We start from the raw sequence: 26,420 nt of genomic DNA on the forward strand, positions 1-26,420 counted from the left end.
GGTCTTCTGCCTAACAGGGAACTCTCACAAGAACTCTCACAGAAGAAGATGTAGGCTATTTGCCATAGGAAAAATTAACAATGAATGTAAATTTTAATTAAAAAGCAGATGGCAGAATCTACCTTTTGCTAGGGAGAAAAAAATAAGTCAACACCTATAAAGCAACTATACAAAATAAAGTTCCTTATTATTTGGAAGTATTTTCCTAACTACTTTGTGGCTCATTAATATAAGGTCATGGATAGTGGTAGAAAACATAGACCTGGAGATGAGGCTAACCTGGAGGCAAAGTTAGAAGAAGATAGCAAATAAGACAGTTTTAAAGTATCGGGAGGATATTAGTGACAAGAAAGCCTCAGTAATGGGTGTAACATCATTATTGAGGTTTGGCAGCAGGTAGCAGAGATCCATAACTTGGTGTCCAGGCCCTGAAAGAACGTGTGAGTATCAAAGGAGAAGGTCCAAACTTTCAGGGAACTAGGCTAGGGAACAGAGGAAGGGCATGAGAAATAAAGCAACAAAATAAAGGCTCACCTCCTGTCATGGAGTCAAAGTAAGGGCTTGAATATAAGACATGAGACAAGCACCCACCATTACAACTTGGAATATCACTTCAAAATGTCTAAGACAGAATCCCAGGAAATAAGCCTAAAATTCTCAATACTCTGTCCCATGTGCTACGAGATGATCTTTTATGTTAGGGACGAATTTGTGGTCACAGGTTCAACACAAAGAGATTCATTTACCATTCAAATTAGGTCACTTTTGATAATTAGTCGATAATGATTTTATTACATTAATAACCTATACATTCATTCTATATAAATGTGTATTATGGGAGGCAGGAAACATGCCTGAATAGGGGTACCCAGGACTCACATGCCTCTCCACAAAGGAGAAACAAAGAATGTGTATAGCTACAAATGGAGAAGAGTGACCAGGGAGAATACTATTTTTTTAAATATTTATTTTTTAGTTGTAGTTGCACACAATACCTTTATTTATATGTGGTGCTGAGGATTGAACCCAGGGTCTCCCACATGCTAGGCGAATGCTCTACTGTAAGCCACAACCCCAGCCCCGAGAATACTATAACTTAATTAGAAAAAAAATAAAAATTTTGCAAAAGCCAGAGAAGTGGGATAGCAGCATCACAAGAGAAACAAAATATCCCATCATCTGCGATCCCAGCTGCACCGCCAAGAGAATGGATTCTCCTGTCTGCCTGGGTAAAAAAGAGTCCTAGAAAACTCTATCATGGAAGATAGTGGCCATCCTGGCTATTTGAAAGTTTCTTGGTTCTTGCATGCTGATAGCCAAATAGATAAATGCCTGGTATCTGCATGGCAGTCTTGCTATAGAAAAGGAATTTATTTCACCTCTTAACAAACCTCCAGGGTTCTATCTTTGGAAGGGATTTATTGTGTAAATTTGGACTTCTCTAGGTGTCAGAAAAATGTGAATATTTCTATATCTGAGTTCCTACATACATTGTACTGCTCTGGCTCGCTAGGTGGCTGCCTCAAAGGCCAGACTTCACTCCAGACACAAACCTATTGAGAGTGCTATATGATAAGGAATGGCTATTGCATTGCAGAGTGAAGCAAAAAGTGCTGTCCTCAAGAACTGGGGAATCAGGGGAGACTGCTGAGACTAGCAGCAAGGCAACCTGATGTGGTTTTAAGTGGGTGCCAGGACTGAGGGCAGTTGCCTGCACAAGGTAGACAACGAGCTCTGAGATTCTAAGGCATTCTCACCCACAGAGGTATTCTGGGGAAGTTTCAAGCAACTCCACCACAGCTCTGGTTGTAGCCCTGGCCCCATGGCATATAGCTCTCATGAAGATCTGTAGGTAATCTGCTCAATGCCTTGTACATTCTGCTCTTCCTTATATCTGTGAGCATCACAGCTGAGAGGAATTTTACATGGTGTCAGCAGTGACCCACTCTTTCTTGATCCCTGGTGGGCACTATGAATGAAAGAACTTGGGGGGAGAAAAGGCACCATCCATTTCTAGTACCAGGCAAGCACAGGTAGAGGGGCTGAAGTCCTATTCCAGGTCAGGCATGCTCACTGTAGGGGCAGAGAGGTAATAACACAACTTTTGATGTTATTGCACCTATATGAGTCTCCTGCGTCAGTTGCCCCACATCTTCTCTCATCACTGACAACAAGACTGGTTGTAAAAGCCATAGGGTGCACGGTGATTCTTGCCCTCTGAACCACCTGGACCTGCACCAGTGTCTAATCAGAAGACAAGTGCTTTAAGCTCCTTACCACTACTGGAGTGGCCTATATCACTGAAAATGATCAGCTGTCATTTGATCTAAATAAAAAGTCATTTTCAGTGCTACTTTATCACACCATCTGCAAGTACACATATTAAATCATCTGCTTTAAGCACTGTTTTATCAAAATTATTTCTCACATTTACAGTCTGATGCTGTTCAATGGATTTGTGTATTATTTTCATATGCTCAGTTGTATTATCCACAAGGATACTGATTTGTGATACTTACTCATGTACCAAACCAATTCTCTTTAAAAATAGATTTTCAGTGGAAAATTTTTGTGTTTTTTTTTTGGGGGGGGTGCATTGTTGTCCAAAGTGTTTATTTATTTTATTTATTTTTTAAATTTTTTTGTGGTTGTAGATGGATAGAATGCCTTTATTTTATTTGTTGATTTTTATGTGGTTCTGAGGATCAAACCCAGTGCCTCATGCATGCTAAGCAAGTGCTCTGCTGCTGAGCTATAACCCCAGCCCTAAAGTATTTATTTAATCAAACACACATGGATGAAAACTTGTAAATTTTTTTTTCACCTAAGAAATGATCAGGCTGGGGATATAGCTCAGTTGGTAGAGTGCTTCCCTCACATGCACAGGCCCTGGGTTCAATCCCCAGCACCAAAAAAGATCAAACCACTACAGTACAAATATTCACAGTAACTTTTATTTTATTTTATTTTAGAATTTTTGATATTTATTTATTTTAGTTTTTGGCAGACCCAACATCTTTGTTTGTATGTGGTGCTGAGGATCGAACCCGGGCCGCACGCATGCCAGGCGAGCGCGCTACCACTTGAGCCACATCCTCAGCCCCACAGTAACTTTTGTATAGTAAGTCTCTCATTGTAAGATTGCCAAGCCTTTACAGTTTTTATATATGATTTACATATTGTTAACCTATAATGTTTCAAGTTTCCTGTTGAAATATTAAATGACTGCCTGGTGTTCAAGCCACAGCATGGTAACAAAGAAACTGAATGGCAGGCAGGGCCTTGGTGTTAAACACTGCTTCTACTAAATTGTAGATAAAGATTATTCTGTTTTCCCTTCAGGATGTCAAAGGGATCCCTGCATGGTGCCTTAAAAGCAAAGTCTTAGGTACACACTTGTATGAAAACCAAGGAGAATCAGAGAAGTAGTTTCTTCCTTTTTTAAAAAAAAAAAAATTAAGTATATGTGGATGCGAGTACTATTTTAATTGCATATATGTCACATCATACTAAATGAGACAAGTGCAGAAGATGCAAATATAATGGAAGGTCCACACACATTTACAGAACCATATCAGTGCATCTATTGATTACAATGCTTTGTTATAAAATGAACAAATGTAAAGCAGTGCTCAGAAATTGGGGGGAACTTCTCTTAAGGGCAGAGAAGCTAGCCTTCGAAAGGTAAATCAGGGACAGTTTAAGCATCAATATAATGTCAGAGCAATAAAATATAAATAGGCAAATAATTAAAGGGAAGGAATTCTTGCACAACAGAAGTAAACCAGTATCATCCAGGTAAATTGGGGAAAAGAGTAAATAGAGGGCAAAATAAGTATTTTTTTGTAGGTCATAGTGAAAACAATGATTTTTTTTTTCAAAGTGAAATGGAAAGCAATCGAAACATTTTAAACATCTGTTGTCTGATTTTTCTTTTGTCAAGATTGCTCCAGTTTCCATGTGGAAAAAAAGAGACAAAGTTTGGTCAAGTGAGAGCAAGGACTGCAAGAGTCAATGACAATAGTCAAGGAAAGAAAAGAATATTTTTCCAAAAGGTTAAAGAGGAAGGAGAGTACATGGGAAATGTCATTTTTTTTCTGACTTTACCTAAAATCTGTGTGTTCATTGTTCAACACAATCCTAAACAAGGTTTCTTGCAGACAAAGGTCTTTCTCTAATGGCAGGCTGTCAGGCTGCAATGCCACCTCAATCTCAGAAAAATAGAGAAGAGATTTAAAAAATGCAAGGTCTCCATTCATTCTATTTTGTTGCTTAAACTTTGTATTTACGGTGAGATGATAAAGTCACTGAATATATGTAATAGAAAATGAAGTGGTATGCAATGGCAGCATTTCTTTTCTTTCCTGAAGGAAATATCATATAGAAAATAAGCAATACCATCCAAATCATTCTGCAAAGTGGAATCATATTTTAGTGGGTTAGATATTTATCAGGCTGCATTTTGTATTTTAGCATCAACAGCCATTAAAGGCAGAAAAATTGAGTGTCTTTCATAGAAGAAGATGCATATCTTCAAAATAATTTTGACTCTCCACTGGAGCTTTCAAAGTTCATATTCATAACAATAGTATAAATGTGAAATAATATAACTTGGCACTAGGGTGAAAAACGGATTCCCTCAGCTATACTGATGATGATGCATGTTATCTTTCTTATTTATAGAAAATAATATGAACATGGCGTTATGAGTCACCTTCACACTCCTGTGCTATTCTTTCCTCCTCACATCAGCCCACATCAATAAGATATTGCCTACAAAATAACATGCCAGTACAATTCCAGTTATTTCAGTATTGAATCTCTCTTATTTATGGGAAAGAAGAGATCAGGTAGAATGAACATGCGTCTATTCAAATGGAGCTGAGTTCTCAAGCTTATTTAGTTTTTCTAATCCAATAGTAAATGAAAAATCCCCTATTTCTTATGCCCCATTTGAGTTAAACTCAGTGACACGACATGTATTTTTATTTCTATAGAATATTTATCTCATCTTCCTAGCAGACTTTAACCTATAAATTTCAGAAAATAGATAACTTATAAAATAAATATTCCATAATATTGCATATGCTGATCATTATATTAGAATACTGTTAAAGAGTCTGAGAAATAGCTGTGTGCTGAGACAGAGCAAGAGGTCATCCTTTAAAAGTGTTATTAACTTCCCCAATATTTTCTAAAGTACAACCTCATTGCTAAAAATGCTACATTATCATTTGCTACATGGTTCCCAAAATAGTAGGGTTGGTGTTTTGAGTCTCTGAAAAGAGCTTAATCCCTTTATGTTAGATTGTCCAAATTATTAACTCAGTGCAGATTGAAAGTGAAACATGCTATTCATCGTTGATAAAGACTAAATTTTCAATTTGAAAATTTGAGGAAAATTCTACTGAACTGTTTTGGACTATATCCATGAGGAAGAAGCTAACTCATATTGTGTCTTGATTCATTAAAAAATTTCTGTCTACTTATTCAGCAGTTAATCTACCTCCTTTTGTATAGCATAAGATCAGATCTAGGAGAAAGCTACTAATACTTATGTAATGTGGTTGAGTCTTGGGTCACCAATTCAAATGTCATTGCCTTGGAGTCCTAAGTCTCAAACAAGTAACAGAGATGGATATTTGAAATGTGTCTGTAGTGTAGGATGCATGGTTTTACAAAATGATGGGGGATGAAGTGTGCCTGATTTTTTTTTAAACCAAGTGTATGTTAGGCAAATTTTAAGGGGAATCTAAAGCACTTCCCTTGTCTTTTCTTTCCTCCACCCCTGAATCATTTAAGGAATTCCTCAATAGGTCATATTTAAAGGTGCATTACTTGCCATGTAAGATGCAGGATGCTTTTCTTTCTGAGTAATTTGGAAAAGTTCTCACAGTTGTGATCCCTTTAGTGTGCATGCTTTCCTGTTCTGTGTTTCCGAGAGCCAGAGCTATCAGAGCTAGAGCCACTCCACGAATTCACTCCATTCCATAATCTCTTTTTGAGGTAAGTATGAGACTGGAGACCTGCCCCATTTCCCTTTTCCTATGGAGACACTTAAGACAGAAGGTCTCTAAACTTCACAAGAATCCCAAAAAGAAAAAAAAAAGCCAATCTTATTTTCAAGGGAAACCTTAAATAGGGAAAAACTTAAAATTGAACAGTACAGTTAATTAAAAAAATCAGAATATAAAAGAAATTATTTGTTCAGGGCTGGGGTTGTAGCTCCATGGTAGAGTACTTGCCTAGCACATGTGAAGCACTGGGTTCAATCCTCAGCATCACATAGAAATAAATAAGGTTTATACCCAAAGGACTTAAAAACAGCATATTACAGTGTCGTGGCCACACCAATATTTATAACAGCTTAATTATGAATAGCTAAATTGTGGAACCAACCTAAATGCCCTTCAGTATATGAATGGATAAAGAAACACAATGAAATATTACTCAGCATTAAAAGAGAATAAAGTCATGGCATTTGAAGGTATATGGATGGAGTTGGAGAATGTTTTTGTTTGTTTAACTTATTTGCCCATTTATTTATCTTTCTTTCTTTCTTTCTTTATTTTGCATTACAATTCTTAATACAGCATTATACCATGATTTATCATATCTCTGATTACATATAAGGTATGTTGACACCAAATTCACATTTTCATACATGTATTTTGTATAATGATGACCATCTCCTTCCATTGTCCTTGCTATTCCCCTTCTCCCTCCCTTTCCTTCCCATCCCTATTCCCTATCTAGAGGTAATCTTCCTCCCTTGCTCTCCCTCCCAAGCCCATTTTGAGTAACCCCCCTTATATCAGAGAGCACATTCGACATTTTTTGGGGGGACTGGCTAACTTCACTTAGCATAATCTTCTCTAATGCCATCCATTTCCCTGCAAATGCCATGATCTTATTCTTTTTTATTGCTGAGTAATATTCCATTGTGTATAAATGCCACATTTTTTTTTATCCATTCATCCACTGTAGGACATCTAGGTTGGCTCCACAGTTTAGCTATTGTGAATTGTGCTGCTATAAAGATTGATGTGGCTGTGTCCCTGTAATATGCTGTTTTTAGGTCCTTTGGGATAGTCCAAGAAGAGGAATAGCTGGGTCAAATGGTGGGTGGTTCCATTCCCAGTTTTCCAAGGAATCTCCATACTACTTTCCAAATTGGCTGCACCAATTTGCAGTCCCACCAGCAGTGTATAAGTGTACCTTTTTCCTTGCATCCTCGCTAGCACTTGTTGTTGTTTATCTTCATAATGGCTGCCACTTACTGCCAAAAGTACTATATAGGTTCAATGCAATTCTGTTCAAAATCCCAATGGCATTCCTCATAGAAATAGAAAAAGCAGTCATGAAATTCATCTGTAAAAATAAGAGACCCAGAATAGTTAAAGCAATTCTAAGCAGGAAGAGTGAAACAGGTGGTATTGCTATACCAGACCTTAAACTTATACTACAGAGCAATAGTAACAAAAACAGCATGGTACTGGCACCAAAACAGACTGGTAGACCCATGGTGCAGAATAGAGGACACAGAGATTAACCCACAACATTACAACTATCTTATATTAGACAAAGGTGTCAAAAACCTGCACTGGAGAAAAGATAGCATCTTCAACAAATGGTGCTGGGAGTTGGAGAATATTATGTTAAGTGAAATACACCAATCCCAAAAAACCAAATGTCAAATGTTTTCTCTGATAAAAGGACGCTGATCCATAATAGGGAGAGGGTTAGGGCGACCATGGGAGGAAACTTTACATAGGGCAAAGGGGACGGAGGTGAAGGGAGGGGGCAGGGGGATAAGACAGTGGAATGAGATGGACATCATTACCCTATGTACATGTATGAAGACACGAATGGTGTGACTCAATACTTTGTGTACCACCAGAGATATGAAAAATTGTGCTCTATGTGTGTAGTGTGAATTGAAATGCATTCTGCTGTCCTATATAACACAGAAGAATGAATGAATAAATAAATAAATAAATAAATAAATAAATAAATAAATGTATTGTGTCTATCTACAACCAAAAATATTTTTAGAACATTAGTTCAAAAGTACTAGGATGGTTTAATATTCCATGAGCAAGGAATGAGCAAGGTCAGTGAAGAAATATTATGTGATGATTTGCTATTTTATGAACTGGCATGGTAACAATCATTCTATCCGGCAGTGGTGAGATACAACTCAGTGTCAGTCCTGCGTATATTTCTCTGTGCTTGAAAACTTTGTTTGAAATCATTTGTGTACAAAGGCATTTGGGGACTTTGAGGAGTTTAGACTAATGAAACCAATATCAATAGAGTGAGGAGGAGTGAAGAATGCAGTCAAATGGGGATAATTGGACAGAGAATGCACATCTAGGCGATTAGCATCCACAAGAACAGGGTCAGAGATATGGGGCTTGGGGGGCATAAAATGTCTTGTATTTAAAAGAGCCAAGATAATTAGAAACATTCAAGCGGGGATTTATGCACTAAAAACAATAAGGCACAAAACAACCAGAAAGAATAAAAGACAAGTCTCTGATTTAAAGATAATCAGGAGTCCAGAAAGAAAAGGAAATGGTCAATATAAGATAAATATTGTGGATTATCTGATATTGGGTCATCAATGACTTAAGGGTGCTTAATGGGCCAGGTGCTGAAGTTGGGGGATTTAATGCTGGGAATTAAAGAAAGGTCACAGAGGAAAAACTTAAAGAATACAAGATAGGTAGGATAATGCAAATTGGTACTATATCTGAAGTACAAAGATAAAGGGGAAACTCAAAGACACTGTGTACTTAAATACATTTTTCTACATCTATAAAACTGAATTTATCTGTTCCTGATTTTTGAAGTAATTCCCTCTAACAAATGATGAAATTCAATAAAATATGATAGGATAAATGAAACAAAGTGTAGCACATATCATTTATTCAGTATATAGTAATCCCGTTTTCTTTGCCAGGATCCAATAAAATACTTTCATGAAAAATGTAACAGTAGACAATCAAGAATTGTTAATATTTTCCTTCACACATGCTTAGTGTCCTAGTCATTAATTCTCTTTGCCAACTATTTCCTGCTTTCTGCCTCCTGGAACAAGGTAGGATTGCATTGCTCTGCTCCAGTTGATTTGTGGGGTTATGTGACTAATTTGGTCAGTGGTCTGTGAAAGAAGTGTGGTATGTCATATACCCTGTGTCACACCAACTGACCACATCAGAACCATCACCTTGTGTTATTTAGTCATGAGCACAACCTCCCTGCCAACATCACAGAGCAAAACATGTAGCAAATGCATAACAAAAACATATTACGCGTGCAGCAAAAGTGAAAAATAAACATATGTTGTTTTCTGCAACTAGAATTTGGGATTTTTGTGAACTGTGGCATAACCTATTCTAGCATGGTTGATACACTCGAGCACATTTCAGTGTAGATAGGAATAACAGGACTCAGCACACTGTAATCCACCGCTCTATGGGCAAAGATCAAAAGATAAAAGGCTTGGAGTATTGAAACTAGACAAAACATTTCCCACTCAGCAGTAAAATGCAAATTCACAAAAGTCTAGAATACAAAGACACAGAGACAGAAGAAAGATATAATTTTAGAGCAGCAGCAAAAGCAGCGGGAGATGTATTAAAGGTTAAGAGCTTTGTTCATTAGAAATAGAACTTAAGAAAAAGCAGAGTTTGTGGGAGCAGTGGCTTATGATGTTATGGGATCTGGGGAGTTGTAGCTGTGACTGTTGGACAAGCCAGAAACACAGATCTTAATGAAAAGCCACTAGCTGCTGCTTGCATCTCTCATATAAATAGTGGGTAGATCGTGCTTACAAATTGTGTTGATATTGTGATAGGAATATATTATTTTAATATGGAAGGACAACCCTGATGCCAGTCATTCAAAAAAGAGAAGGGTTTTCAGATAGGACATATGTTTCTAGAAGGTATCTTTGTGAATTTATAAAACCAATATATGATCAAATTGTAACTTTGAATTAAAATACCCTGCGTATTTTCAGGAATGTTTTCATATACCAATATGGTGACAAGTAACTATGAAACTTTGGGTCACTTCTTTGTCCTAAACTCATTTCTTCTTCAGCATATTTATATTAGTCATCCTCATGTTTAATTTTTATAAAGTACTAAGTTTTTCCTTTTTATCTTATCTATCATGTTTAGACTTTAGGATTGAAGGCACAATCCTTAAAGAATTTACACTTCAGTCATTTTTGTTTTACATTTTAGCAACAGTCTGAAACAGTAGTGAGGTGTCAAGCTCCCAGTTAGTTAACTGTGATTAGAACAAAAAGTAAAATCAGGTACAAAAAGTGGTAAGATTCAACTCAGTGTTGGTTCTGAATCTGAAGAACTTCCATTTCTTGCTGTAGAACAGCAACTTTCCAATTGTTATATGACCTGAATGAGATGGTATTTTAAACATTTTTGTTTAAATGGGAAATCAAAATATTGCTGTTCTCCAACAATTTCCCTTTCACATATGATTCATTAAAAACAAATTTCCATTCAGAACATCATCCTTTTTAAGGTAGGATATTTCTTTCTGTGTTGATAGCCATGTGATTCAATTACATATACATAAAGTGGATGTAAAAAAGAAGAAAAAAGGTAAAGTGTCACATTACATCATTCTCTTCCTCCAGTGTCACAGTCGGGGGGGGGGTTTAGTATAATATGTGATCCTAATTTCTTCCTGTAAATGTTTGGATACTACAAATTTGTGCAGTATGAGTTTGCATTTTAGCATTTTAAATGTGAAATATAATAATGTGTTCCCAGCCCATACAGACACCAACCAACTTCTCTAATAACATAATCCATCAAAGATTTTTAAAATAGTATGTAACTGTCATAACATCTACTCCTTAGATATTTAACTTCATGTACTTTTTAGTGGGTATGATTATGTGCAATTCATTGCAGTACTTCACAGTAGTGATAATAAATGACATTTCCTTCTATATTTCAGTAAGCATATATTCTAAGGGTAAAGATCAATGCAATGTATATAAAAGAGACTAACTGACCAAATACCAGCAACATATGTATAAGGGAATAAAGTTATTTTTGTTATGTTTGCTGTAGCAAAGGAGACTACACCACAGGACATCTCAGAAGCATCTCAAATAGAACTTAATGGGGGATCTTTTTATATGACTAGAGTTTGTGCTTGTTCCAAGGAAGACTCAAGAAAGCAGGGTCCTGTTGTGGATTAGGCGTCATCAATGAGATTGCTCAGTGGTTAGATATAATGTATATGAAATATTTTATGGTGGTGATAGACATAAAGCAGGACTCTAGTTGACATTTGCAAAGAAACAGTAGTTACTCACATGTGTCAGAAAATGGAATTATAGTTTCTTTTGTGGTTCCTCAGTGAGTTTGTCTCTGTCTTGTCCAAATATGGTTGCTGGGTGACTGTATTTGAGAAATTTTTTAGATTCTGTTTAGTGCTGTGCGTGTTCAGTTAGAAACGCCATGGACTGCCAACCAGTTTGACCTTTTCACTAATTTATACCTGAGTTATTACTGTCACCAACCTTTTGCCAGAAGTATATACAGGCGCTCCTGAAAGGATAGGAGAGATGAAGGTGATAATATGCAATAAGTTTAAACAATGTGAACAGCAGACAAGATTCTATCAGGACAACTGCTAAGACAGCAACACAATTTGTTTCTCTCCTATGGGTTCCTCACAAAATAAGTTCATATGTACTTTTAAAATTTTATTTTAATATTTATATATATATATATATATATATATATTTGTGGGGCACAATGTGGTATTCTGATATATGTTTACATTGTAGAATGATTAATTAAATTACCATAGCCATCACTTCACATCCTTTCAATACTTTTGCAGCAAGAACATAAGAAAACTACTATTTTAGAAATTGTATTTTTGTTTTATTTTGTTTTTAAGCAGACAGATAAATTTGTATGCATTTATTGCATGCAATATGATATTTTGAAGTATAGATACACTGTGGAATGATTAAGTCTAGCTAGTTAGCATATATTACCTGGTGTATTTATTATTTTGTGGTAAGAACACAAAACATCAACCCTTTTTGCACTTTCCAATGATGTAGTATATTACTACTAGCTATATTCACCATGTTGTACAACAGATCTCTTGAATGTATTCCTCCTATTTGAGTGAAATTTTGTATCTTTTGATCAATCTCTATCCCAACAATCCCCAACTACCCCAGAAGGTTACCAGTATGGAGTACAGTAATTTTTTGGAGGGGTCCCCCAAATTAAAGTAGAATTAACATGTTATCCAGCAATCCTACTTATAGGTCTGTATAAAAACTAAATTACGTCAGTATGTCGAGGAGGTATGTGCACTGTCATTTTTGTTACAGCATTATTAAAAGAGCCAAGATGTAGAATCAACCTAAGTATTCTCCAACAAGTGAGTAAAAAATTGTGGTACATATGTGAAGTCGGACAAATTTAGCCATATAAAAGAAGTAAATTTTAGCAGTTTGTTGGTGGGGGGGGGGTGCCAGGGATTGAACCCAGGGACACTTAATCACCAAGCTACATCCCTAGCCTCCCTTTTTTAATATTTATTTTTTTAGTTGTAATTGAACACAACACTTTTATTTATTTATTTATTTATTTATTTCTATGTGGTGCTGAGGATTGAACCCAGGGCCTTGTACATGCTAGGCGAGTGCTCTGCCGCTCAGTCAAAACCCCAGCCCCCCAGCTCGTTTTCATAATTTATTTAGAGACAAGGTCTTGCTAATCTGCTTAGGGCTTAGCAAGGCTGGCTAAATTGCTGAGACTGGATTTGATCTCATAATCCTCCTACCTCAGCCTCCGAAGCCACTGGGATTATAGGCGTGCACCACTTTGTCTGGCCCCTTTTAGTAATTTTTAAATACACATTATTAATCAACATGTTCCCTTTTCTTATCCTCCTTTCATTCTTACTTCTGATCACCACCATTCTATTTTCTATTTTCATGAGTTTGACTTCTTTCAATTACACATGAGATCATGTTATATTCATCCTTCTAAATGTACACATATTTCTAAATGCTGATAATGAATTATGTCTAAAAAGTTTTCAAATCCTTAGGGGCAACTATTTTGATAAAAGGGGTTGTTATAAGAGATGTTGTACTTGAACTTTCTACCTGTAAAAATCTTCATTCATCGAGGACAAGAAATTTGTGAACTACCAATAGAAGCTGAATATTTCTGATATGAATATCTAAACTCCAAATCACTGGGGAATCCAAAACTTTTGAATGCTGACATGATGTCACAAGTTTAACATTTTACACCTGACCTTATGTGACAGCTTGCAGTAAGAATGCAGACAAACTAAAAATATTGTATGAAATTATTTTTAGGCTATGTATTTAAGGTATATACAAAACACAAATTAATTTTATTTTTAAACATGGTTTCCAGCCCCAAGGTATCTCATTATGTATTTGCAAATATTCTATAATTATTTTGAAAACCCAAATTTGAAATACTTCTGGTCTAATGCATTTCAGATAAGGGATATGTACCTGTAGTATAAATTCTCTAGTATATTGCTATACAAATCATTTAAGCAGAGAGTAGAAAGTTGGTTATCAGGGACTAGGAGTAAGAAGAAATGGAAAGGTCAAAGGGTACAGAATTTCAGTTATTCAAGTTGAATAAGTCTTAAAGATATGCTGTATAGTGCAGGGCCTATAGGTAACAAAATATTGTGTTGTATTATACACTTAATATTTTTCTATGAGGAGGTCTAATTTTTTTTTTTCCTTTTAATGTTGGGGATGGAACTCAGGGTCTTGTACATGCTAAACTTGATCTCTATCACTGAGCTATGTCCTAGGTATTTCTTTTGTGTAGTTATCACAATAATAATAACCACAAAGGCAGGAGAAAAATTTTGGATGTGTTGAATAGGTTTATGCCATAGGTTGTTGTGATGGTTTCATGAAACCATGCTCAGATTGTATATATTAAATTTATGCAGGTTTTTCAATGTCAATTATACCTCAATAAAGTGATTAAAGCAAACAAATATACTATCTCACAATGCAATATTTATTTTTTAACAATGGATTCTTTTGTAGCATATCAAACAAAAGCAATTACTGTCTCTTTAGTTTAAGAGATAAATGATATTCTTTGTAGGCTTCTGTTAAAGTTGAAATCACCATGGCAATTCATCTTTGCATAACATCAAACCTAGTGAGCAATCAATAAATATCTCTAATTGTTAAATAATATATTTGGGAAGAGCTTAGTGCCTTTTGAAGTGCTGTCCTGATTTCAGCTAATGTTTCAAGAAAGAATATAATTCTTAAAATTTCTTGTTGATAATGGAACTGCAATATTGACCTGTAAGAAATGACTCTTGGTCCCCTCCTCCCAGGCCTTTTTTCAATCTGTTTAGATGTGTTAGATCTTTAAGAATTAGGTGCAATAAATATTAAGGTTCTGAGTTCTGTGTTCACTTTCAAATGTCTTTAATTATCTGAAAAGTTTCAGTTTCTGTGACTCACAAAATGTGAGAAAAATTTGTTTACGTTGTTTATTCACACATTCTAACACTTCCTACATTAATATTTTTTGAAAAATCTATATTATGTAAAGTTAAGAAAAAATGAAATATCCCTTGAAAATGGAAACAAAATTGGAAAGTGATAGCTAAGTGATTTTTCATCTAAATTCACAAACCCCGTAATTCACAGGAAGTAGGATGGGGAGGTGGTAGTGCATCAATTCTGCAAAGAGAATATCTTGGCCAAAAAGCCATTTTAAAGCAAACTGTCAGAGAGAAGAAGAAAGTGAGCTTGGCAGGGCAAGACAAGCACTGGTTGGATGTGTGCATGTTGGGCGCAGGGAGGCAGAATAAGAAATAAAAAAGAAAGTCTTCAGAAGGAGACAGACCTGGATTTCTCTATCTCCATCATCTTTGTGAGAGAAATAACCCTCTTAAAACTCAGATTCCTGAACTGTCCAGTGGTGGTTATTCTTACAGGCATTTGGTAGGATTCAATATGTTATATATAGAGCTATTTGTCTAATTTCTGAAACCTTGTTTGTACTCAGTATAGAATAACAATGAAACAATTAATATGGTAGTACCACCTTATCTGCAAGGAATATGTTCTAAGACACCCAGTAGATGTGCAAAAGTGATGTTGGTACTGAACCCTAAAATGTAATGCCTTTTCAGCATAACCAAGTCCTTATAATATACCGTGTTTGGAACTTTTGCAGTTTGAAGTGTGACAGCAAAATGCACTAATTTATTTTTTCTTCTTCACAGTTTCACAGGGTAGAGGATTTGTTCTTTCTGCACATCTTAACAACCTCTGCATATGATTTTTTTCATTTCCCATTAAGTCTGGAATGTCCACCTTTTCACTTAAAGAAACACTTTACAGCATTTCTGTGGCACATCTGAATTGCCAACATCATTATTCTTGCTCTTTGTAGCCATTATTTTTAAAATTAATTTAATTTGATTGACCCCTAATATTTGTACATTTTAAAAGGGAAAATGTGAGATTTTAATTCTTGTTTGCATTGGGAAATGATCAGATCAGTGTAATTAGTATATCTATCACCTTAAACTTTTATCATTTCATTGTGATGAGTACATTAAAAATTCTCTCTTCAGGATATTTTCAGATACAGAATGGATTATTAACTATTTTCACTCCATTGTGCAGTGAATTCTTCCCATCCAGCTGTAGTATTGTGCCTGTTGCCCAATTTCTGCTCTCTCCCCCTACTATTTCTGGTCAGCAGTAACCACTATTCTATAGGTGATTTCTATGACATCATTAGTAAGTAAAATAAGGGTCATTTAACATAGCACTATGGCACAACAACACTAGATATGATAACTGAGATAGTTACTAAGAAAGTCAAATGTGAGTAGCATATAGAGCAGAGATAAGCTGGAAAATGATGTGATTTACATGTTGATTGGGTTGGAGCAAGGGAAGATATATTTCATCATGCTACTTATGAATTGCTCATTTCTGAAATTTTCCATTTAGTATTTTGAAAGTGCAGTAGACCATGGGTCAATAGAACTATGGAAAGTGATACAATGGATAAGGGGAAACTATTGTACACCTTCATGTATTTCTTACTATAAAGGAAGAAAATACACGTTTTCTTAATCTTAATCTCATTACCTCAAGAAAACTTTTATTAAAGTCTTAATAATCATTTTATTTTTTGCTTTCTGAAGATATTGCACAGATATATGTATGTGTGTATATATATTATGTATCTCTCTGTGTATATATATTATGTATCTCTCTGTGTGTATATACATATGTATAATATATATATATATATATATATATATATATATATATATATACTTTTATTTAAGTAGCCACATAATGCATATTTTTAAATAAAGGACACGTTTAAAACCAATTCTCTTTTTTTCTGCCCCCCTCTTTAGTTCTTCCTTCAGACTTTCTGCCATTGCCTCAGAAAGTAACCGATATTGACAGCTTGGTGTTTATCTTTTCAAAATCCTTTCAAGACTTATATAATTGTGATATATATACATATACAAACATAAGAAATTTATTTCATGTGTCACAACATGAATGAAACTACAGGGACATTATGTCAAATAAAACAAGTCAGGTACAGAAACACAATCATTGTGTGTTCTTGTTCATATGTGGAAGTTGAAAAAGGTATTTTCATAGAAGTGGAGAATAGAGTTCTGATAGAGATTAGAAAGGTAGTTGTAAGGGGATGTAGCAGATGTTGTATAATGTGTAACAAAATACAGTTAAACAGGATGAATAGGTGGTAGTACTCTAGCATAGTAGGATGACTATATGTTAGAGTCTGTAAACAAGTCAAAATAACACCTGGCATTTTGCCAGGGGAATGTTAGAATTTGTAAACAAGTCTGGATGGTGCCTGGCAAAATGCCAGAGGGAGTGGTTTGAGAAGTAACAAAAGCGAGCCATTAAGTGTGGAGATTCCTGATTGGTTGACTGATGTATCTAGTTTATGCTAATTAGATAAGCTGTGTGGAATGTATAAATACTGCTCCTGTCCTGCAATAAACCGCTCCCACTGCTGTATCAACGTATACAAGTTATTCGTCACCCCCCGGTTATTTTGCTGCAGCCGGACTGCGGCAACTATATTTCAGAATTTTTACATACTTTGAAAGGAACTACAAGATTAACTTAAATGATTTCCAACACAACTAATTGACAAATGTTTAAGGGGATGAAATGCTTAATACCTTGATTTGATCATTTCATGTTGTATGCATGTATCAAATTATAATATTGTACTCCATGAATATGTGAAAATTAATGTCAATTTAAAAAATAACAAGATTCTATATGTAATATAATCAATGTTTGTAACAATGCAAATTAAGGTAAGCGTTTGGAGTTGAAGGTATCTGCTATCACAGACTTACTTTTTTTCTTTTTTAATATTTATTTTTTAGTAATAGGTGGACACAATATTTTATTTTTTACGTGGTGCTGAGAATCAAACCCAGTGCCTCACACATGCTAAGTGAGCACTCTACCTGTGAGCCACAACCCCAGCCCCAGACTTACTTATTTCAGTTTGATTCTACTAAAATGTGCTTTGTTTTCAAACATAATTGAATATTTTTAATAAATATTTTTTAGTTGTAGATAGACATAATACCTTTATTTTATTTGTTTATTTTCTTAATTGAGAATCAAACCCAGTGCCTCACCTGTTAGGCAAGCACTCTACCACTGAGCCAGAACCCCAGCCCAATTTAAGACATTTTAAAATCATACTGTTTTTCTCAAACTTTGTTAAACGTGTGTAAGTTACCTTGTTACAAATTCATTTCTCGATCTTGAAAAAAAAGATTAAAAAATTTTAAAAAGTTTAAAAGAAAAAAATACAATAAATTTTTGAAGTCTATCCAAGTCTATGGGGATAGCCTAAAGTCATTACTATTATTTTTTAAATATATATATATATATATATATATATATATATATATATATATATATATAGATGTCAACAGATCTTTATTTATCTATATGTGGTGCTGAGAATCGAACCCTATGCCTCACACATGCCAGGCAAGTGCTCTACCACTGAGCTATGATCCCAGCCCTAATCATTATTATTAATGGTCATATTAGGTTTATGAGATTTCTGTACCACAATTTATTAAGATATTCACTAGGGGCTGGGGTTGTGGCTCAGCGGCAGAGCACTTGCATAGCATGTGTGAGGTGCTAGGTTCAACCCTCAGCACAACATAAAAAAATAATTAATTAATTAATAAGGTAAATAAAGGTATTGTGTCCACCTACAACTAAAAGATATTTTTTTAAAAAGTTATTCACTATTTCTGCCTTTTAGACTTTATAGTACTGACATAAATCTCTTTGCACCAGATGTCCTTAAACACTTTTAAATTTTATCAGCTTTCTCTTATGTTTTGGTTAATTAATTAAACATTTTAAATTTAAACTATCATCAATATGTTTTTCATTCATTGCTTTAAAAATCCCTTGTTTTCACTTATGTTAAAGCCACTGTAGCATTATACATTATTTATAAGTATATAATTTTGTATATACTTTACATATTGTATATTTTATCATATATATAAATAGAATCAAAATGGGAAATTCTTATACCTCCTAAAATTTCCCCTTCTATTCATATTCTTCCATTTTAAAGTCTCCATTATGATTCAGCAATCATTTGGTTAGATAATAATTTTTCTCATTTAGAATAATATGGAATAATCTGAATTATTTTACATATTTTTTGTCAGGTGAGTTACATCGTGGTATGAAATTTGGAAATTTTTTCTTTTCTCTTAGTAGCTTATAGATCATTCTTTCAATTTTAGGGATGCAATGTTTGATTCTTTATATAAACCATCCTTTTATTACCTCCTGCCAGATTTTGTATGGTTCTTTTCTTTATCCTTCAATTTCAGAAATTTTAAGAGGATTGCTCAAGTGAGTATTTTTTTTTATCAGACCTAGGTGGAATAATGAGTTGATTCATTATTGAGTTGGTTCATTAATGAGTTGGTTCAGATTCAGAACTTCTTTACCTTGGGAGAATATTTTTCTGTTGTTTGTTTAATCATGTCTCCTCTTCCAACATTTCTATTGTTTCATTCTGGAACTCTTTGTATTTGTATCTTGTGCCTCCAGATCTGATATCTAATGCTCTCATTTTTTTCCTCCTGGAATTTTTAATATTTATGTTTTGATTTATGATTTCTTTTGACTTTTTGAGGGGTCATTAACTCATGTATAAACAGTGAAGCTATTGGTCAAAGATTCAATGCTAAGTTTTAAAGTTTAAACATCTTTGTTGTATGTGTGTGCATGTGTGTTTTGTGTGTATGTGTGTGTATATGTGTGTGTGTGTGTGTGTGTGTGTGTGTGTGTTGCAGGGAGATCCTAGGATGATATGCTACAACCCTATCTCCTTTAAAGTATGATTCAGGACAACATCTTTTTCAGTTGTCTTATTTTTTTCTCCTCTTCCTGCCTTCAGGGCCTCTTTGGAGTTTAAATATCTGATTTTTGTCTTTCTTAGCTCTGCTTATCCTTGGAGGTAGTGTTTGATATCTGTGGTACAACAAACAGAAGCACTCTCTAGAGTAGTGAAGAATTAGCAGTCTTTGGGTATCTGGACTGGTGATGCCCTAGAGCATAAGTGGTCAGTACCCCAATGGAGCACCAAGAGGAAGCCTCTTTACTGCCTATTAATTCAGTTATAAAGAGCATAGGTTTTTACATTCAGGAACAGCGAGTATCCAGACTCCCACACTTCCTCTTCTGAAATCCTTAGATGATTTTCAGTAGGACTGCCAGAAACACACAGCAGCTAGAAACACATTTCCACTTAGACAACCACAGATTCTGGTGGCAAATTATCTCCAGAATTTCTGGTGTCCTGTGTCTTCTAAGGGTTTCTACAGTCATTCTCAGACCTTGGTCTCTTTCTCAGGTGGGAAAAGTCCTTTGCCAGCTCTTTAGGACAGACCTCAGTAGAATCTGAAGCTGGTTCTTCTTCTCTGGTTTCTGACTGCTTGTAGGATCCATCAAGTATTTTGTATTATAATGTTAGTTTGCAGTTGGATTAAAATAGGAAGAGAGGCCTACAAAGGCAGCTTTGGTTTTCATCTTTCCCAGAAAGTCCTATATTCTTTACATTTTTATTGTTCACTCATCTTTTCATAAAACACTTATCACAGGTAAATGCAAATGCATGATTACCTTTATGTAGAAGGTAATTAGTGCCCAATCAGGACAGATAGTATGAATATCCAATTTACTCTTTTATCCATAATTTATGACACTATGTTAGTACATATAGGTGCTCAATAAATATTTGAGAATGAATAAATTTATGAGTGCATGTTGATGACTTGAAAGGTTAACTGAAGGGTGAGGTTGTGGATCAGTGGTAAAGTGCTCACCTAGCACATGTGAGGCACTGGGTTTGATCCTCTGTACCACATAAAAATAAAAAGAAAGGTATTGTGTCTACCTACAAATAAAAAAAATAAAAGAAAGGTCAACTAAAATGTACAGAAGAATAGAAAGTAGACATATCCTTAGGCCTTGAGAAGCAAGAAGGTCATGTTCAGGAGATCATGCATATTAACTGTGGCCAGAAGGAAAAACACCCTCATTGTTATTGTTCATTGAAGAAAATCATTTTGGAAAAGACCTGGAGCATGGTGCATGCATAAATGAGCATTTTAGCATTATATAGAGTTTTATGTGGTTAGGTGCTGAGTACTCTGTTGATTGACACATTTTGTTCCATCATTCCAGAGGTGGAACACCTGTAAAAACTTAAATATAGTATATACTATATAACACAATAATAATATGATTATATTGTAATATATTGACTGAAATTCAATAATATTGATGAAAAATAATTGGTATCAATTAATAATATATAAGCTCTAGATTACAATTTCTAACTTATTTTAGTGAACCTATGTCAATTTCATTAAAATATTTGCAGAATTGAAAACTTGGGACTTAATGAGTTCAAAGTGCTTAGTATAATTCTGTGCCAACAATGCTTACAAAATATGGTGCACAGGGAAAAACAGCATTGTACTGTTCAATATAATTGTTCTCATATGTAAGATACATTGCAGCATGAGGTATTATTATGACAAGCAAAATTATATCCTTAATTAATATGTATTAATATATTAGGTTTCATTTAAGATTCTGAAGATTCAATGCCAAACAAGCCAGGAGCGTTGTAAACTCCATGGAGATAAAAGGATAGTGGCAGTAAAGATAAAACGTGTAAAATATGGCAAGATGGTCTGTTTTACTGTATTTGTTAGGATAAGAGTAGCTGTTATGACAGACAAAACTTCATATCCCTGTAGTTTAAAATAATAGCTTCTTTTCTGCCTATATCAAGGCAATCCAAGGTGCAGAGGGCCTAAAAAATGTCACTATCTTCCAGATACTGATTTAGGGACCCAGATTGATAAAGGCTCTGATGTATTTGATAACCTCCTCCCAAGGTTGTCTTGGGTGTCTAAATTGATCCAGTAGTTAAGAGAAGGAAAAGAGAGAATTAGTTCTAATATGTCACTCCTGGATGTGACATATCTGTTGTCACATGCAACTTTCAGTTTAGGAGGTCAGGGAAAGTTTTCTTTGAAGAAATTATTTCAAACAGGAAATCTGAATGATAAGGTATATTCAGGCAGAGAATGGAGAAAAGATTCTACAGGAAAGGGGAAGAGCAGATGGAAGAGTAAAAGAGAATATGCTCCTTCTTGAACATGGGAGTATTTTTATGTCAGTGATATCACCATAATAGTGAGGTTAGAGTAATGACAGATTTCAATAGGATGAGAGAAAAACTTGGACAGGCATTTTCATCATCTTGAATAAGTGGTTTTTAATATATCTTGACTGAATTTAAATATTCCTTTAGAACTGAAGGAACAGAGGCAAAGAAAATTTAGGTAAAAATTCAAGGTCAACTCTTGCTAAAAAAATTTAACCTGAATTATAGGTATTTAATTTAATTCTATATTTTTCAAAATATAAGTGTGACCTTATGCATTCTTTAAATAATAATTTGATTGGGTCAAATATGACAGACACAAACCTAGCTTACTTTTTCTAATTTGTTATTATATATTCTAGATTCATTGTACTAATATTGAATAATATTATAGCATTTTGAAATATGTCGTTAGAGAGTCATCAATTTTTCCTTATCTCTAAAGAAAATGAATCCTAGAGTGATGTGAACCCAGATTTCATATATATACATATACATATATATATATATATATATATATATATATATATATTTATTTATAATCTAGATTTTATTTGGAAAATAAATGTTTTAATTGGGAAATATATAACCTACACTTTATCTATTACTCTGCCTGTCTTTCTGTCTTTCTCTCTCTCTCTCTCTCTCTCTCTCTCTCTCTCTCTCTCTCCACACACACACACACACACACACACTGCATGTATTAGTTTCTTATTCACTTATTAAACTTGTGTATTACTTTTTAGTTTTACCTCTTAGAAAAAAATGATGGAAACCTCTGACTAGTGCAACTAAAGCGTCTAGTAGTCCTCACTGAATTTTCCTTCTTCCTTGTCCTATTTATCTTTTCCTACATTTGTCTGCTCTGCATTATCACTTTCTTATTTATTGATTTTATTTACAGAAAAAAATGGTCTTAAAATAAGGGGGATAAAAAAGAATAGAAGAAAGTTCATTGGAGTACACAAGAAGAATGAAAGAAAGGGAGGATGGATGGGATAGGGAAAGACAGTGGAATGACTCTAACCTAACTTTTTTGTGTACATATATGAATGTACCACAGTGAATCTCACCATCATTTACATCCACAAGACCCTGATCACAAAAAAAAAAAAAAAAACTATAAGTAAATGGCAGAAAGACTAGTAGAGTAGAGGGAAGGGAACAAGGGGTGGGTAGATGGCAGGGGAAGGGAAAGTACTGGTGACTTAATTTGAACAAATTATATTTCATGTTTGTATAATTATGTAAAAATGAATTCTATTGTCATATATTACTAAAAAGAATCAATAAAAAGAAGGAAATATTTTGGTTTTTCCCTATATACTTGATCAGATTTTTCTTCTTGAGTCTGTTTCATCTAGGAAGTTTTATGTCCAGTTAATAATGTGCTCAAAATTGCTTCCTTCCTGTTTTTCCTACCATCCCTGGAATGCCTGAATACTGTGTAACTTTGCCACTCACTACTAAAGCACTTCATTCCTATCTTTGTGCAATGTTCTATTCTAGGTTGAGAGGGTCATTTTAATCTTCTGTTAAGCGAAAACATTGTCTCTTTTTGATTTGGGTCCAAGATTACCCTTTCAAAGGAATCAAGGACACTAAGAAATATTCTGCATGACACAGTTAAATAGGTCCCCTCCCCAGACTTTCTTTGGTAGATACAGGATATTTAACTCTTTTATTCTATTGACATATTCTATATACAGAGAGATTTTTACCATATTCCACTGAAAGAAGATAATTCACATAGGATTTTATCAGTGTATTATAGTTATTCATAATATTGGGGTTCACTTTGACATACTCAAACAAGCGTAGGATATAATTTGCTCTACTTCAGTCTCTAGTACTTTCCCTTTCCCTTCCTACTTCCCTCCCCTTATTCCCTTTCCTCTACTCTATTGGTCTTCCTTCTATTTATAGTGTGTTAAAATTAGTTATATATAATACAAATGTGAAATTCACTATGGTGTATTCATATATTTAGATAGGATAGTTTGGTCCAATTTCATTTCACTGTTTCTCTCCTTTCCCATCTCTTCTTGATCCCCCCTTAATCCCCTTTCTCTGCTCCACTGATGTTTCTTTTATTTTCATGGGATTTTCCCGTCACCTTTCTTTTTAATTTTTCTTTCTTATTTTGGTCTACCTTATGCATATGACAGAAAACATTCAACCCCTGATGCTCTGAGCTTCACTTATTTCACTTGACATAATGTTCTTTAATTCTATTTACTAGAAAATGCCATAATTTTATTCTTCTTTATGGCTGAGGAAAACTTTGTTTTATTTTTATATATATTTATCATATTTCCTTTATCCACTCATCTGTTGACAGGCACCTGGGTGGGTTATATTACTTACGTATTTTCAATTTTGTTGCCATTAACATTGATGTCAATGTATCTGTATTGTATTTTGATTTTAGTTCTTTTAAAGGCATGTGATATTTGGGTCATATGGTGATCCCATTCCTAGTTTGTTGAGAAATATCCATATAGCCTTCCAGAGTGTACTAATTTGCAGTCTCTCCAACAATATAACAGTGTACCTTTTTACTCATGTCCTCATCAGCATGTATCATGATACCAGACCTCAAATTATTCTACAGAGCTATAGTGACAAAAACATCAAAAAAAACAGGAGGACCAAGAGAATAGAACAGAAGACACAGAACCCACATAGATACAATCATCTGATACTCAATGAAGTTGCCAAAAACATACCTTGGAGAAAAGACAGTCTTTTTAACCAGTGGGCTGGGAAAACTGGAAATCTATACATAGAAGAATAAAACTTGTCCTTTTCTCTCACCCTGCACAAAAGTCAACTTAAATTGGATCAATGATCTAGATACTATGATCAGAAACTTTGCAAATGCTAGAAGAAAACATAGGCTCAACAATCCAACATATTGGCACAATCACTGACTTCCTTAACAAGACCCCTAAAACTCAAGAAATAAAACCAACAATCAATATGTGAGACAACATCAAATTCAAAACCTTCTGCACAGCAAAGGAGACAATTAAGAACATAAAAAGGAATCCTATAGGATAGGAGATCTTCACCTGCTGTCCCTCTGGCAGGGCCTTAACACCTAGAATAGGTAATGAACTAAAAAAAATCTTAAAGTCAAATAACTCAATTAATAAACATGCAAAAGAATGAAAGGGACACTTCTCAAATGAATACAAATGACCAACAAATATCTGCAAAACATTTAGTATCCCTAGCAATTAGGAAAATGCAAGTCAAAACTAAAATGAAATTTCATCTCACTCCAGTCACAATGGAAATTATCAAGAATATATAGATTTTGCTCTTTTTCGTGGTACGTAATCAGCTGCAGTAAGATGAAGCTGAATACCTCCTTCCCAGCCACTGGCTGCCAGAAAGTCACTGAAGTTGATGATGAATGCAAACTTTATACTTTTTATGTAAAGAGAATGGCCACAAAAGTTGCTGCTGATGATCTTAGTGAAGAAAGGAAAGATTTTGTGGTTCAAATCAGTGACCCGAATGACAAATGAGGTTTCTCCATGAAGCAGGGTGTCTTGACCCATGGTTGTGTTTACCTGCTACTGAGTAAGGGGCATTCCTGTTATATGTGAACTGGAGAGAGAAAGCACAATCTGTTCCAGGTTGCATTGCAGATGCCAATCTGAGCATTCTTAACTTTGTTTTTGTAAAAAAAAAAAAAAGTAGAGAAAGATATTCCTGTACTTAAGGATATTAATGTGCCTCTTCAACTGGAACTCAAAAGAGCTATTAGAATCGGCAAACTTTTCAATGTCTCTAAGGAAGATGTTGTCAGAAAACTCTCAAAGAAGGTAAAAAATCCAGGATCATAACACTGAAGATTCAGTGTCTTGTTACTCCGTGTGTCCTGCAACACAAATGCCTATGTGTTGCTTTGAAGAACTGTGTACTAAGAAGAACAAGGAAGAGGCTGCAGAATATGCCAAAATTTTGGCCAAGATAATGAAAGAATCCAAAGAAAAATGCCAGGAACGGATGACCAAGAGACACAGGTTTTCCTCTCTGAGTACTTCTAAGTGTTAGCCTGTTGTGGGGCAGGTTGCTCAGAAAACACCAAATCCCAGTTTTGGCCAGAGTTTTTATTTAGCCAGCTGCCTGGTGACTGCTCCCCACAGGACCCATAACTATCTCTGTAAGGAACAGCATTGAACCTGAGCATTTTAGGATATTTTAAGGTAAAAACCACATCTGGGTTGACGTAGCTGCAAGCAAGTAGGTACAGAAGCTGTATTGGGCAGTTAGCGAGATAATGCAATGGGTACATTGGTATTTCCCATGGAACTTTCCAGGTTTGCATAGCAGCAAGCTAGCAGAAGGGGGTGGATCAAAATGACCGTAGTTCAGCAGAAGCTAGAGAATGGGTACTAAGGTCTAGATAATCAGTCTCTGACAAGATACATTGCTCAAGAAAAATGGAAACCAAAGAGAACAATTTTACATTGTAGAAGAATTGCTATTTTGTGTTGCCAAGAATGCTATGCCAGGGTACAGAGGCAGGGCTTTCCCATGAGA

The sequence above is a fragment of the Marmota monax genome, unplaced genomic scaffold (genome assembly GCF_021218885.2).
Source record: "Marmota monax isolate L192 unplaced genomic scaffold, Marmota_monax_Labrador192_F-V1.1 WCK01_AAM20220418_F8-fsc00498, whole genome shotgun sequence".
NCBI classification, from domain to species: domain Eukaryota; kingdom Metazoa; phylum Chordata; class Mammalia; order Rodentia; family Sciuridae; genus Marmota; species Marmota monax.